We start from the raw sequence: 13,869 nt of genomic DNA on the forward strand, positions 1-13,869 counted from the left end.
TCAAAGAACCAAGTGCATGATAAACTTGGTTTTTATTTTATTATTATTACTTTGCCTCACTAACTGAGAATGATTAACCAGAAAACCTTCTTTAATGTTTCAGCTCTGTTTATATGAGGGGCTAAAGAAACACTGACCTTCACAGCTGTGCGCACTGACTCTATCTCTTGAGAATGTTTTGTCCCTTGAGAAACTTTCAAGTTAAATTTGGAAGCTGAGTGTGAAGGTTAGATTGTGAATGTTCGTCTCTGAATTCTTCAGCACTGTGAAGTTAAATCATGAATAAAGAAACAGCTTGTGTTTCAGTGTCCTGTGGAAACAGCAGAGAGCCTCTGCTTCTCACTATCATGCATCACAGCTGGAACTGTGTGAATCACACTCAGCATTGCTGATAAACAATCTAATAGGCCACACCATGACTAGTGGTCTCAAATTGCAGCATCTCCCATAAATTAATGCATAATTTTCACATCTGGTTTGCAAGTGCTTTCAAGTATTCTTTTTAGAGCATGGAAATTTGGTTTCACAAACCTTGGATTAGTTGCCCTCTCTACCTCATTTATGTTTGCTGTCTATGAGCGATTGCTTGCATGCTGAGATAAAAGGATAGCTTGGGAACTGAGGTGATGAGCTGAATGGGACACGATAATGAAATGAAATGAGGCATGAACATTGGCGGTGGCTGTTATGACTTAAAAACATCAGGAGAGGGCAAGGGGAGTCAACTGATAAGACATGAGAGATCCAAGCTTGACCCACTTCTTACCATCTTAATGGGCCCACTGCTGCAGCTGGAGTTCATGTATATGCTGAATACATCTCTGCAGGTTTTTACTTCAGGGTCACTGGAGAGGCAAAGAAATAAGTCCTGGAGCACTGTCTGTGTCCATTCATTAGGATTTAATGTGTTATCTTGAGTCCTTAACCATTAAATGTGTACCTCCATTTCATTATTGTCATTTCCATTATTATTGTTTTTTCTCAACAAATTGGTCTTTAACAATGTTCTTGAGGTTAGTGCAAGAGTTAGTTCATTCCATTCATGAATCAGATCATTTAAAAGCAGAACTGCAGCATGAGAAAGACAAAACTAGCTCGAATGACTTGTGCTCTAAACGGCACAATGATTAACATACCATCCAAGTGGCAGTTCCAAGAGAAGCTGGGAATGATGAGGAAATCTCATATACTGTAGGTACCTCAACTGACTCGAAACTTGCTGCTGTAATTGCAAAAATAGTTTAACATGTGTGTTAAAAACATGGACATGAAATGAAGGGACAGAGAGTTCTGTCTGTCTGTTGTCTGTGTCCCAACTCATACAATGCAGTTAGCATCTTATACTTGCATGTGTGCTAGGTAGTAAATAGGGAGTGACATCTATGTCGCTAGGCAATACAGTGCAGTTACAACAATTAGCCTCCTAGTGACAAGATCCTTAATTTTGTTGCATTTTCTGTATTGTTGACAAACTGCTAGGCCTTCAGTGTAAACACACCCTGCACACCTCTTGACATTCTATAAGTGGACAAACAAATTTAGAATTTGTCTTTTCACTGATTCTGGAGGTAAGGGACAAAACATATCCTATATCAAAATGTCTTTGCATTACAAATCAAGAAACTAAAAATAATAAATCTGAAGGACTTCTGTATACAAGAGGTCATAATGTCAAACTGCCGAAAAAGTGTTTTAAAATACTACAAATTGATAAATATAAAGATTTTCGTATACTGCTCAAAAAAATTAAGGGAACGCTTAAATCACACATCGAATCTCGATGAACAAACTATTCATCTTTACTGATGTACATTGTATAATCAACCCATTGAGGGCTGGATTCACAATCACACCGAAAATCAAAGTAAAAATTGAAATCGCAGGCTGGTCAAACGTGTGTGAATTTCGTAACTGCACCTCATAATGTGAGTAGTGTGTATGGCCCCCATGTGCCTGTATGCACTCCTGACAATGTCTGGGTATGCTTCAGATGATGGTGTCCTGGTGGATCTCCTCCCAGACCTGGATCAGGGCATTAGTGAGCTCCTGGACAGCCTGTGGCAGTCTGTGGCGGTAATTGGCAGTATCAGACAGTGATGAGCAGCACTGGGGCTCCATAGGTGACTGTTCTGGCTCTGTTCCTGTTCACCCTGTATCCGGAATGGGCAGGAAGAGGATTACAGGGATCTGATGATGGCCTTCAGTGAATGGAGTGACAAGAACTGCCACCTTCTGAAAACCTCTAACACCAAGGATATAGTCATCAACTTTCGGAGGCCTAGGCCCACCCTTCAGCCAGTCAACATGCGAGGGAAGGACATTAAGTTCCTTTGATGTCTGCAGTGAAATGCTGCACATGTTTTATCAGTCAGTGGTGGCCAGTGTGCTTTTTTAAATTGCAGTCTGCCGGGGCAGCAGCATGTCTGACATGAACACAAGGAGACTGGACAAGCTGGTCAAAAAGGTTGGGTCTGTGCTTGGTAGGAATCTGGACTCACTCAGGACTGTTGTGGAGAGATGCATGCAATGTAAGATGGAGGCCGTCTTGGACAAAACCAACCATCCTTTCCACAACATTCTTGCAGGACAGAGAAACAGTACAGCTGCAGTAAATGTCTCATCTCTCTGTGCTGTAGAACAGAGAAGACAGGGCGTTGAGTAGCTCAGTTGGATGAGCATCCGCCCCATGTGTAGAGGCTACAGTCCTCGCTGCAGTTGGCCCCGGTTCGAGTCCCGTATCGAACAGCCCTTAGCTGCATATCATTTCCCCTCTCTCTGCCTCCCCATTTCCTGTCTCTCTCTACTGCACTATCAATAAAGGCACAAAAAGCCAAAAAAAAATAAATAAATAAAAAAGATCAGAGAAGACATACACCTCAGCTAAAGGAAGTGGACTAATTTAATTATTATTGTTTATTTATGATTAACTGTTATTATTATGATCAACAATGAGCTAATGGACACATGAATTTCCCTTAGGGAATAAATAAAGTATCTATCTATCTATCTATCTATCTATCTATCTATCTATCTATCTATCTATCTATCTATCTATCTATCTATCTATTTAACCTTTTGAAAAGAGAGAGGAAGGAAGAAAAACAAGGAAGAGAAGACAGGAGGAATTAGGAGGAGGGATAGGGATAAGAATTAACAGTCAGTTAAAGCAATTGTTGAATATTAGTTTAATATAAGTTTTATACTTGCTTTAACATGAGATTGTATACATGGTTCTGAAAGCTTTGTATCTATCTATCTATCTATCTATCTATCTATCTATCTATCTATCTATCTATCTATCTATCTATCTATCTATCTCTAGTTTTCATTTGTAAGTTAATTGATGCTGACATCCTGACATCCTGAGACCACCTGTTGTGTGGGGCAGGGAAGGTGTGAGTTTCTTTGTTAGTCTAGCTCATGTAATCTAAAGGTACCAGGTTAAGAGGGTAGGTTAGCTGCATGCAGGCTTCAGAACTGAGACTTACTACAGGTATGTGCATGTACATACAAGTACTTGATTAACTGTATGACTGACCACAACTTAAGCAAACATTACAACAACAAGGCATTAAGCAACATGTACATTAACAAAGTGGAGACTTCTGCTGCAAAGCTGTGCTGTGCTATGCTGTGCTAGGAGAGGTTACGCTCAGTCAGTCAATGTTACCCAGTTCTTGGAACAAAAGAAAGAGGTTCTTTCCAGCGTTGTTGTTGAGTCCAGTTAGTTGGGTGGCTTCCTGGTGGAGAAAAGTCCTGTCTGGCTGTGTGGCTTCTGTTGTTTTCTCCTTTGTTCTCCTCACTGAGTTAGCTGTTCCATGCTAACTCTGCTGTGGCTCCTATTGTTTGGAAAATCAGATGGCTGACCTTGTGTTGTAGCCACTTATCCTGAAGAGAACTTGGTTCACTCTCAGTTAGTCCTAAGCAGGTCGCTGGTGTTGAGGAGAAGAGTGTTGCAGTCTGCTGTGAGCAGGCCGGCAAGAGAGTGGTTGTCTTGGGTAGCAGGGCTAACCTGGGCAGGGGCCTTGGTGCTCCTTGAAGAGCTGAGAGGGGAGAGGAGCTGCTCCCCTGAGAAAGCCAAAAGAGAACAGTTAGAACAAAGAAGGAGATCTGGTGTTGTTTGGTGATACCCTGGGGGGTCACATGTCACACACTGACCAACACTGACTGGTCATTGAGGTCCCTGGGGGAGGGTCATCCCCAGGTGTGAACAGTGAGGAGCTGTGGGGAAGTGAGTTCCTTTGTCTGTGGAACAAAGAAACATGTAGTCTTTTGAATGAGTCTCAACACTCCCCCCTTTGGTGTCAGGACGCCACCTGACATGTCATCCTGAGAGCAGAATGTACAGTCCATTTGTTTATTCATTCAAGGGGTAACATCTGGGCATTTGTCAGCACTATCTATCTTGGCTAAGCAAGAACAATCAGGTTAAAAAGCAAAATCCAAATAATAACCACAATGATGGAACAGTATAAACAACTAACATTCTCAATTACTCATGGTGTTAGTGAGAACAGGAAAGTTAGGGATGTTAGTTTGTTAAAGTGAGATATGCTGGTGGCACCTAAAATGACAAGGTTTGTGGTGTCATCAGTGAGTGTGCCATGAGTGTATGCAATGTCCTAAACTTGTGTCAGATGTTAGGACATGTGTGTGACTAGCTCTGTGAAGTCCTGGTGGGCTGAGCTAGTTCACTGATCTCACCTGTAAAGTACAACTTAGGAGTTGTACAAAAGTAACTACAGGGTTGGACAGTAGTGTCTGATTTGATTAAAAATTTTGGTTTGCTGCTGCTGCTGACAAACCCAGTGTGTCTATCTGCAAGAGTGTAAGGTACCCTGAGCTTACCTACCCTCAGTACTCGGTGAAGCAAACTCTGGAGCTCCAGTGCTATAAGTTTTCCCTAATTTGTGGCACAAGGCTGTAACACCCTGAGTAGCTGGAAAAAGAACATTCAGAGACACTGTCACTGTCTGAAATAACATGGACAGAGATGACGAGGTCATTGTCTGATCCATGTGTTGGCTGGTCCTGCGTCTGAGCCACAATTTCTTCGTAAGACTGTCTCCTGCTCCTATCTTAGACATGGTGCTGATGCTCAGTGTCCCAATGTGGCCTTTTGTCACCCCCCTTTGAGCTGTTGTGAGAGTGGTCTTTTGAGGTGATAGGTCTGTGTGACGCTAAGGTGTTTGAGCTGGCAGGCTCAGTTGTTTTCCACCTTGCCCTGGAAGTGATCATGGTTTCCCAAGCCATCTTTGTCATCTTCATTTCCTGCATGGTGGGCTTACCTGGATTGTGTTATCAGTACAACGTGAGTGCGTGCACATGGATGGAGATTCTGCAGGAACAAGCACTTGAAGGTGGAGTTTTCCTCTCAGCCTGGTATGTTCCTACCCTGAAAATATGCATGCCTCAAACGTTTATAGTAGTCATTGGGAGGCTCGCGGCGGAAGAGTTTGATTTGGGAAGCTGCAACCACAGACTCAATCTCATCAGCAGAAGAAGAGAATTCGTCTGTCAGTGCCTGACGAAGCTTTTTGTAGTCATTTCTGACACAGGGAGGCAGTGACTGCATAAACTTGTACTGATTTAGAGCTGGTCTTCCACACAAATTTAGTTTTCTCCCTTTTGGTTGCATGGGGCAAATCAATTAATTTGTGATCTAACTCCCTAAATATATATATATTTTCAATGGAATGATCACAGTTGTCTGGATCAAAATGTTCAATATCCTTAGCAATAAACTCAAACACTTCGAGGCGGGGGCACTGTGAGATCCCTTCTGATGAAGGCGATACTAAGCTAGGTGGGTTAGAGGAAGGAGCTGAGAAGCTGTCATCACTCTCATGGAAGTGCAGAGGAGGCTGAACAGTCCTGGAAAGTTTTGGTCCTCCTGTCGGAGGGATGAGCACAGGTGACAGTATTATACATCAGTGGCTGATAGGAACATGAATATCCTCTAGAGAATATACTACCTGTCTCTTCAGTGTCAATTTTAGGAAGATGGTGTTGGGTCTGAGCTCTACCACATGAGCTGGACACCAAATATGTTGGATTTTGGTTGTCTATCAATTTATTGGCTATCATAAATTAAGAAAATATCAATATTAAAAATATTAATAGTAAATAACAACTTTAAAATGAATTAAAGTCCTCGGGGCACCAGCCTAAACTAATAGGCAAATAGCCAATATGGTTTTAGTCTCAATTTATTACCATTAATCTGGAACTCTGATTAACCATTAGCTTACTAACTATAACCAAATTACCATATCAACAGTAAGTTAAAGTTGAAGGATTGGAATTCTACCAAGTAGAGGTTGGCAATATTCACGCTTGTGCAACATTAAACACACCAGTAGTTATACTTAAAGGCATTTATTTACAATGGAGCAGAGTAAAACACAATGTCTAATCTAGTATGTACAGGTGTGTGTATGTGTGTGTGTATGTGTATGTGTGTGTGTCTGTGGGGACACAGACAAAGGCAAGATGGCCGATTCAAAGTGATCACTGTGACCACATGACCTGAACAAAGAAGACTACACAAGATGGCGGTAAACAAAGAAACTACTCAAAATGACCGCTGAGACCACCTAGGGTGTGTGAGAGGGAAGGTGTGAGTTTCTTTGTTAGCCTAGCTCATATAATCTAAAGGTACCAGGTTAGAGGGAGGAGGTTAGCTTCATGCAGGTTCTGGAACTGAGACGTACTAATATGTATGTGAACATACGTGTACCTGATTAACTGTATTACTGACCACAACCTAAGCAAACATTACAACAACCAGACATCAATCAACATGTACATTAACAAAATTAAGACTTCTGCTGCTTAGCTATGCTGTGCTGTGCTATGCTGTGCTGTGAAAGGTTAGGCCCAGTCAGTCAACGTTACCCAGTCCTTGGAACAAACAAAGAGGTTCTTTCTAGTGTTGTTGTAAAGTCCAGTGAGTTAGGAGGCTTCCTGGTGGAGTAAAGTCCTGTCTGGCTGTGTTGCTTTGCTGTTATCTCCTTTGTTCTCCTTGCAGAGTTAGCTGTTCCCCGCTAACTCTGCTATGACTCCTGTTCCTTGGAAAATCAGCTGGCCTTGTGTTGTAGCGGCTGATTCTGAAGAGAATTTAGTTCACTCTCAGTTAATCCGAAGCAGGTCGCTGCTGTTGAGGAGAAGAGTGTTGCAGGCTGCTGTGAGCAGGCCAGGTGAGAGAGCTGGTTTCTCAGGTAGCAGGGTTGACCTGGGCTGGGGCCTTGTTGCCCTTTGAAGAGCCGAGAGGAGAGAGCTGGAGCTGCTCTCCATAGCAAGCCAAGAAAAAAGAGAGAGAAAAGAGGGCCAGAGATCTGGTTTTGTTTGGTGACACCCTTGGGGGTCACATGTCACACGCTGACCCACACTGGCTGGACAGTAAGGTCCGTGGGGGGAAGGGTCGTCCCCAGGTGTGAACAGTGAGGAACTGTGGAGTGTGAGTTCCTTTGTCCAGTGGAGCAAAGAAACATCTGGTCTCTTGAATGATGAGTCCCAACAATGGGAAGTCAGGTGGCTGTAACCATTGTCTCTCAGTGGAGGTTGAGGAGCTGACTTAATTTCCCAGGAAGTAGGGTCATTTGGGGATTGGTTCCATCTCCTGAGTGGAGGCTGAGTTAACCTGTTGTTCAGGGAAGATTGTGAAGCAGAGTAACCAAAATCACATACACTAAACGGCTGTGGTGGAGCAAGGCACTCTAATTTAACCCTTAACAATTCTTCCTTGTGTGAGCAGAGATCTAACTCTGCTGAGTGCAGGTCTTCTAAGTAGTGCATGGCTTTTTATTAGCTACCTGAACTTCCTGGAGGAGAAGAGCATTTTTAACTCTCAGTGATTTTACCTCCTCATCTAGGAATGCTTGGCTCTGAAGGGCAAGGCTGGCATGCCTGTATAAGTTCAACAACAAACATCTTAACAGTGGGCCTTTGGATGCAGTCTTTGCATCACCTCTGTCACTGTATAACAAGTCTATTTCTTTACTGCACTAACTGGAATTTAACTTGTTGATACATTCTGGGTAGCCAGGCTTCAGGCTCTGTGCTAGGTAGTAAATAAACTGCTTGACACAAGGGTTCTCCATTGCTGTGTAATGGAAATAGGGAGGTTAAACAAGTTGTCTAGCAAAACAAGACAATTTAGTTTGCTGTGGTGTTGTGACGGCAGACACCTTGTAGTGTAACTTGGGCAGTACACTTGTCACAGTCTGCTCTGCCCCTCTCCTGCTCTGCTGCTCAGCCACACCCCTCATCTGTTACAGTCTACTCTGAGCCTCTGCCCCTCTCCTGCTCTGCTGCTCAGCCACCCCCCTCATCAGCCTAACTGCTTTCACCTGCTGCTCTCACCTGCTCACCATCTCCAATCAAGCCAGTAGATATGCAGCTTCACTCCACTCACTCTTTTCCAGATTGTCTTTGCTCTCATGACTGACTCTCCAGCACTTGTTCCTGGACTGCTTACCTGGTATCGACCCGACTTGCCTCCGACCTTCGCCTCACGTCTCAGCCCCAGTAAATCCACCAGCCTTCTGTCCCTGACTACAAGTATTGCCTGCCTGTTTTCTGTTCCTTTTCTGCCGGTGGCAGGTTGGCACTCAGCCTGTTCCTGCTCCACCAAGAGACCCACCTTGTCAGCTTCACCTCGCCAGCTCACCTCCTCTGGTGACGTCAGCCCCACCAACTCTGTCTCAAGGTCCAGATCCAAACCCTGCCATACTCACCCGAAGTTAGTTCTCTGCTGCCATCCTTGGGTTAGCTGTGTACCTGTTTTAATCTGCTGAATAAAGACTGTTTGAAGACTAAAACCTGGTTCACTTGTGCTGCTATTGGGTTCTCTCCATACCCGTTACAGTACAATCTAGCCAGCTATGAACCCAGCACATAACCCCACACCACTTAGTCGCCTTGAGACGATTGAGGGTGTTTTGCAGCAGCATGAGGCCATGATGACTGCGTCTGCTGCTGAAGCCAGACAAGCTGCCGAGACTCATCTATGAGCACTAGCGGCATTAGTCGGACAGATGCAACAGCTAGCAGCCCGTTTCTCCACTGTGTCTGCCCCCTCTTTTGAAGCATCGGCTTCTGCTCCTGCACTTGTGCCAGCCTTTTCACTGCCCAGAGATGCTCCTGAGCCCCGGGTGGGAACCTCGGAGCGTTACGACGGTGATCGAGAGACTTGTGGCCCCTTCCTCACCAACTGCTCTCTTCTGTTCGCCCTGCAGCCCCGCACCTTCGCCACTGAACCGGCGAAGGTTGCATTTGTCATCAACCACCTTACAGGCAGAGCTCGACTATGGGGAACAGCTGAGTGAGAGAGACGGTCTCCAGCCTGTGCCTCCTTTGATCTGTTTTCTGCCGAGCTTCGCAAGGTTTTTGGTTTCGAGAATTGTGGTCCTGAGTCAGCAAGGGGACTGATGGGACTGAAACAAGGCGAGTTAACAGTGGCAGATTATTCAATTGATTTCCGCACCAGAGCCAGCCAAAGCAGTTGGAACAGCTCAGCTCTCTATGACACCTTCCTCCACAGTTTGGATGACTATATTAAAGATGAACTGGTTTCACATGACACCCCCATCACCTTGGACCGGGTGATTGATTGGGCCATCTGCATCGACTTTCGTATCCAGACTCGTCGACGAGAGAAGCATCAAGGGGGAACTCAACGTTCTCATCCACCATGCCCCTGTGGTGCTACTGCAGCCAATTCCTCCTCATTGGGTCAGCAAGTTGGGGAGACCCTGGTGAGCTCAATTGCCCTGTCACCTCCCCAAAGCCAGAGACCTCTGTTCCAAGGCCGTCTCCTTCTTCCAGATGACCCCCAGACCATGGCTATTTTCATTCACTCTGGGGCTGATGCCTGTATTATTGCTGAGGAGGTGGTCCTTTAGCTGGGGCTCAAGCGGGTTCCTTTGCCTCATCCGGTTCCTGCTAGAGCCCTAGATGGACACATCTTGGGCACTGTCACGCATCAGACCTCTCCTGTTCACCTGCTGCTTTCCGGTAATCCTCACGAAACAGTCCAGTTCCACATCCTGAGCTCTTCCTGTCTGCCACTCATCCTGGGGTATCCATGGCTCCGTCTTCACAACCCTCACATCGACTGGGTCACTGGGGCCGTTCCGGAGTGGTCCTCCTCCTGTCATCAAAGGTGCCTGCAGCAAGCCTCAGCTCCACTTCACTCCTCCAGCTCCAGCTCCAGCTCTTCATCTGACCTCTCCAGGGTGCCACCTGAGTACCATGATTTCCACCAGGTCTTCAGTAAAGCCAAAGCCACGTCTTTGCCCCCACACCGCCCCTACGACTGCACCATAGATCTCCTGCCTGGTACATCACCTCCCAAGGGGCGCCTGTACTCTCTGTCTGAGCCTGAGAGAAAAGTCATGGAGACTTACATCAACAACTCCCTGGCAGCAGACATCATTCGTCCTTCTTCGTCTCCTGCTGGAGCGGGTTTTTGCTTTGTTGAGAAGGACAAGACATTGAGACCTTGCATCGACTACAGAGGACTGAATGATATCACTAACAAGAACCGTTACCCACTGCCACTCACCTCCAGTGCCTTTGAACTGCTCCAGGGGGCCACCATTTTCTCCAAACTAGACCTGCGCAACGCCTACCACCTTGTCCGCATCAGAGAAGGAGATGAGTGGAAGACAGCGTTCAACACCCCAACCGAACACTACGAGTACCTCGTAATGCCATTCAGCCTCACCAATGCCCCTGCCGTCTTCCAGGCACTGATAAACGATGTGCTCTGAGATATGCTCAACCGATATGTCTTTGTTTACCTCAATGACATCCTCATCTTCTCCCGGTCCAAAGAGCAACACATCCATCATGTCCAGTCCATCCTCCAGCGCCTCCTGGAGAACTCCCTGTATGCAAAAGCAGAGAAATATGAGTTCCATGTCTCTTCAGTGTCTTTCCTGGGGAACATTGTGGCACAAGGCAACATCCAGATGGACTTAGCTAAGGTCTCTGCTGTCACCTCCTGGCCTGTTCCTGAAAACTGCAAACAGCTTCAGCGTTTCCTGGGGTTCGCCAACTTTTACCATCGCTTTATCCATAACTACAGCTCCATGGTAGCCCCTCTTGCCGCCCTGACCTCCTCCAAAGTGCCCTTCCAGTGGTCACCTCCAGCTGCAGCAGCCTTCCAGACCCTCAAAGATCGGTTCACCTCTTCACCCATCCTCCAGATGCCTGACACAGAACACCAGTTTGTGGTCGAGGTCGTTGCCTCAGAGGTTGGGGTGGGGGCCGTCTTGTCTCAGCACTGTGGCACTGACCAAAAGCTCCTTCCCTGTGCCTTCTTCTCTCTGCGCCTGTCCTCTGCTGAGAGAAATTATGACATTGGCAACAGGGAACTATTGGCAGTTAAGATGGCCCTAGAAGAGTGGCGACATTGGTTGGAGGGCACCAAGGAGCTTTTTCTGGTGTGGACAGATCACAAGAATTTGGATTACATACGCTCAGCTAAAAGACTGAACTCTCGCCAGGCCCACTGGTCCCTGTTCTTTGCCCGCTTCCACTTCACCCTCTCTTACCGTCCGGGGCCCCGCAATGTCAAGCCCGATGCCCTTTCCCGCCAGTTCCTGAGGACAGAGGACTCTGCTGATAGACCTGAGCCCATCCTCCCTACATCCTGCCTTGTTGCCACGTTGACCTGGGACATAGAGGAGAGGGTGAGAGCAGCCACCAAAGTACAGCCGGGTCCCAGCTCCTGCCCGTCAAACTGCCTTTTCATCTCTCTAGCCTTGAGGTCAGATGTGCTACTATGGGTCCACTCCTCCAAGCTCTCTTGCCACCCTGGTGTTCAACGGACACAGCATGCCCTTCTCCAACGTTTCTGGTGGCCCACCTTGCAGGAGGACGTCCAGGAATTCGTCAAAGCCTGTCCAACTTGCAATCAACACAAGACCTCCCACCGGCCTCCCGCTGGGCTGCTTCAACCTCTTCCTGTTCCTCACCGCCCATGGTCCCACATATCTTTGGACTTTGTTACTGGTCTTCCCACCTCTTGACCACTTCGGTAAGATGGTCCACTTTGTGCCTCTGCCCAAGCTCCCAACTGCTAAAGAGACTGCTCAGTTGGTCCTGCTCCACGTATTCCGCCTGCATGGCCTCCCTGTTGATGTGGTGTTGGACCGTGGTCCCCAGTTTTCTTCTGTGTTTTGGAGGGAGTTCTGCGGTCTGCTAGGTGCCACCGCCAGTCTGTCTTCTGGATTCCACCCCCAGAACAATGGACAGACTGAGCGCATGAACCAAGAACTGGAAACAGCCCTGCAGTGCATGGCCTCCCAGAACCCCTCTTCCTGGTTGTCACAACTACTGTGGGTTGAATATGCCCACAACTCCCTTGTCTGCTCTGCCACTGGCCTCTCTCCATTTCAGTGTGCATACGGCTATCAACCACCACTGTTCCCAGCCCAAGAGAAGGAGATTTCTTGCCCGTCCGTCCAAGCCTTCATCCGCCGCTGCTGCAGAACATGGCTCCAAGCTCGCTCCACTCTCCTTCGTTCTGTGGGTCGCTACGCTACGCTACCACTGCCAACCGCCGCCATACACCTGCACCTACCTACCAATCAGGTCAGCAAGTGTGGCTCTCCACCCAAGACTTACCTCTCCAGGTGCAGCCCAAAAAGATGGCACCTAAGTTCATTGGGTCTTTCATGATCCAGAAGGTCATCAATCCTGTGGCAGTCCGGTTGAAGCTCCCGCGTTCCATGAGAGTTCACCCAACCTTCCATGCCTCCAGGGTTAAGCCGGTCCATAACAGTCCCTTGGTCCCTGCGGCACCACCACCTCCCCCTCCACGAATTGTCGATGGCAGTCCAGTGTATGCAGTACATCGCCTGACTCACTCTTGTCAGCGAGGTAGAGCTCTCCAGTACATTGTGGACTGGGAGAGTTACGGTCCAGAAGAGAGGTCTTAGGTTCCTGCTCGCCATATTGTGGACTTTCATTGACAACACCCCGACCAGCCAGCCAATGAGTCAGCTTGTCGATGGACCCGCATCTTGCCCCCACCTGTCCAGGATGTTGAGGACCGTTCGATGGGGGAGATGTCAGATGTTGGGGAAACCCTCCTCTGGACCCCCTCCACCCACCCAGCTGAGGATATGGACTGGTCTTACTCCCAGGAGTTTAAGGAGTTTTTAGCTGTGTACCTGTTTTAATCTGCTGAATAAAGACTGTTTGAAGACAAAAACCTGGTTCACTTGTGCTGCTATTGGGTTCTCTCCATACCCGTTACAACACCTAACCAAACAATGCTGTGGTCTACATTATGGAGGGTAGCTTCCTTTGGAGGAGGAGTAGCTACACTGATGGGCATAAAAGATTGGCGACAGTAAAGGCAAATGCAGGTTTACTCTCTGCTTGTAATGCATGGCAGTAACAGCTAGTTGCAGAACTTGGGTTTCACAGGGCTGGTAGCATTCTCTGGCTCTGTCTCAGGGTCTATTTCTTACTTAGGCTGAAAAGTTTGGCAGTAACAAGTAAGCTTGGCCGGGTACAAGCTCTCTGTATTACAAAGGGCTAGTTGCACACTGTGTCTAAGTTAAAGGGAAGAGCACTTGAATTAACAGCCAATTTTGACAGCTTGACTAGATAGCATTGAATAATAATAATAATAATAATAATACATTTTATTTAAAGGCGCCTTTCTTGGCACTCAAGGACACCGTACACAGTTACACAAATTGAGATTAAAACACATTAAGAATTAATTAACAACAATAAAAATGAAATATAAAAATAAAAACAATACAAAAGTGACAGAGCAATTGGCATCAGATGGAAAAGGCAGTTTTAAACAGATGTGTTTTGAGTTGTGATTTGCAATGGGGGAAT

Source organism: Seriola dumerili, unplaced genomic scaffold, assembly GCF_002260705.1.
Source record: "Seriola dumerili isolate Sdu_G_001 unplaced genomic scaffold, Sdu_1.0 BDQW01000200.1, whole genome shotgun sequence".
Lineage (NCBI taxonomy): Eukaryota > Metazoa > Chordata > Actinopteri > Carangiformes > Carangidae > Seriola > Seriola dumerili.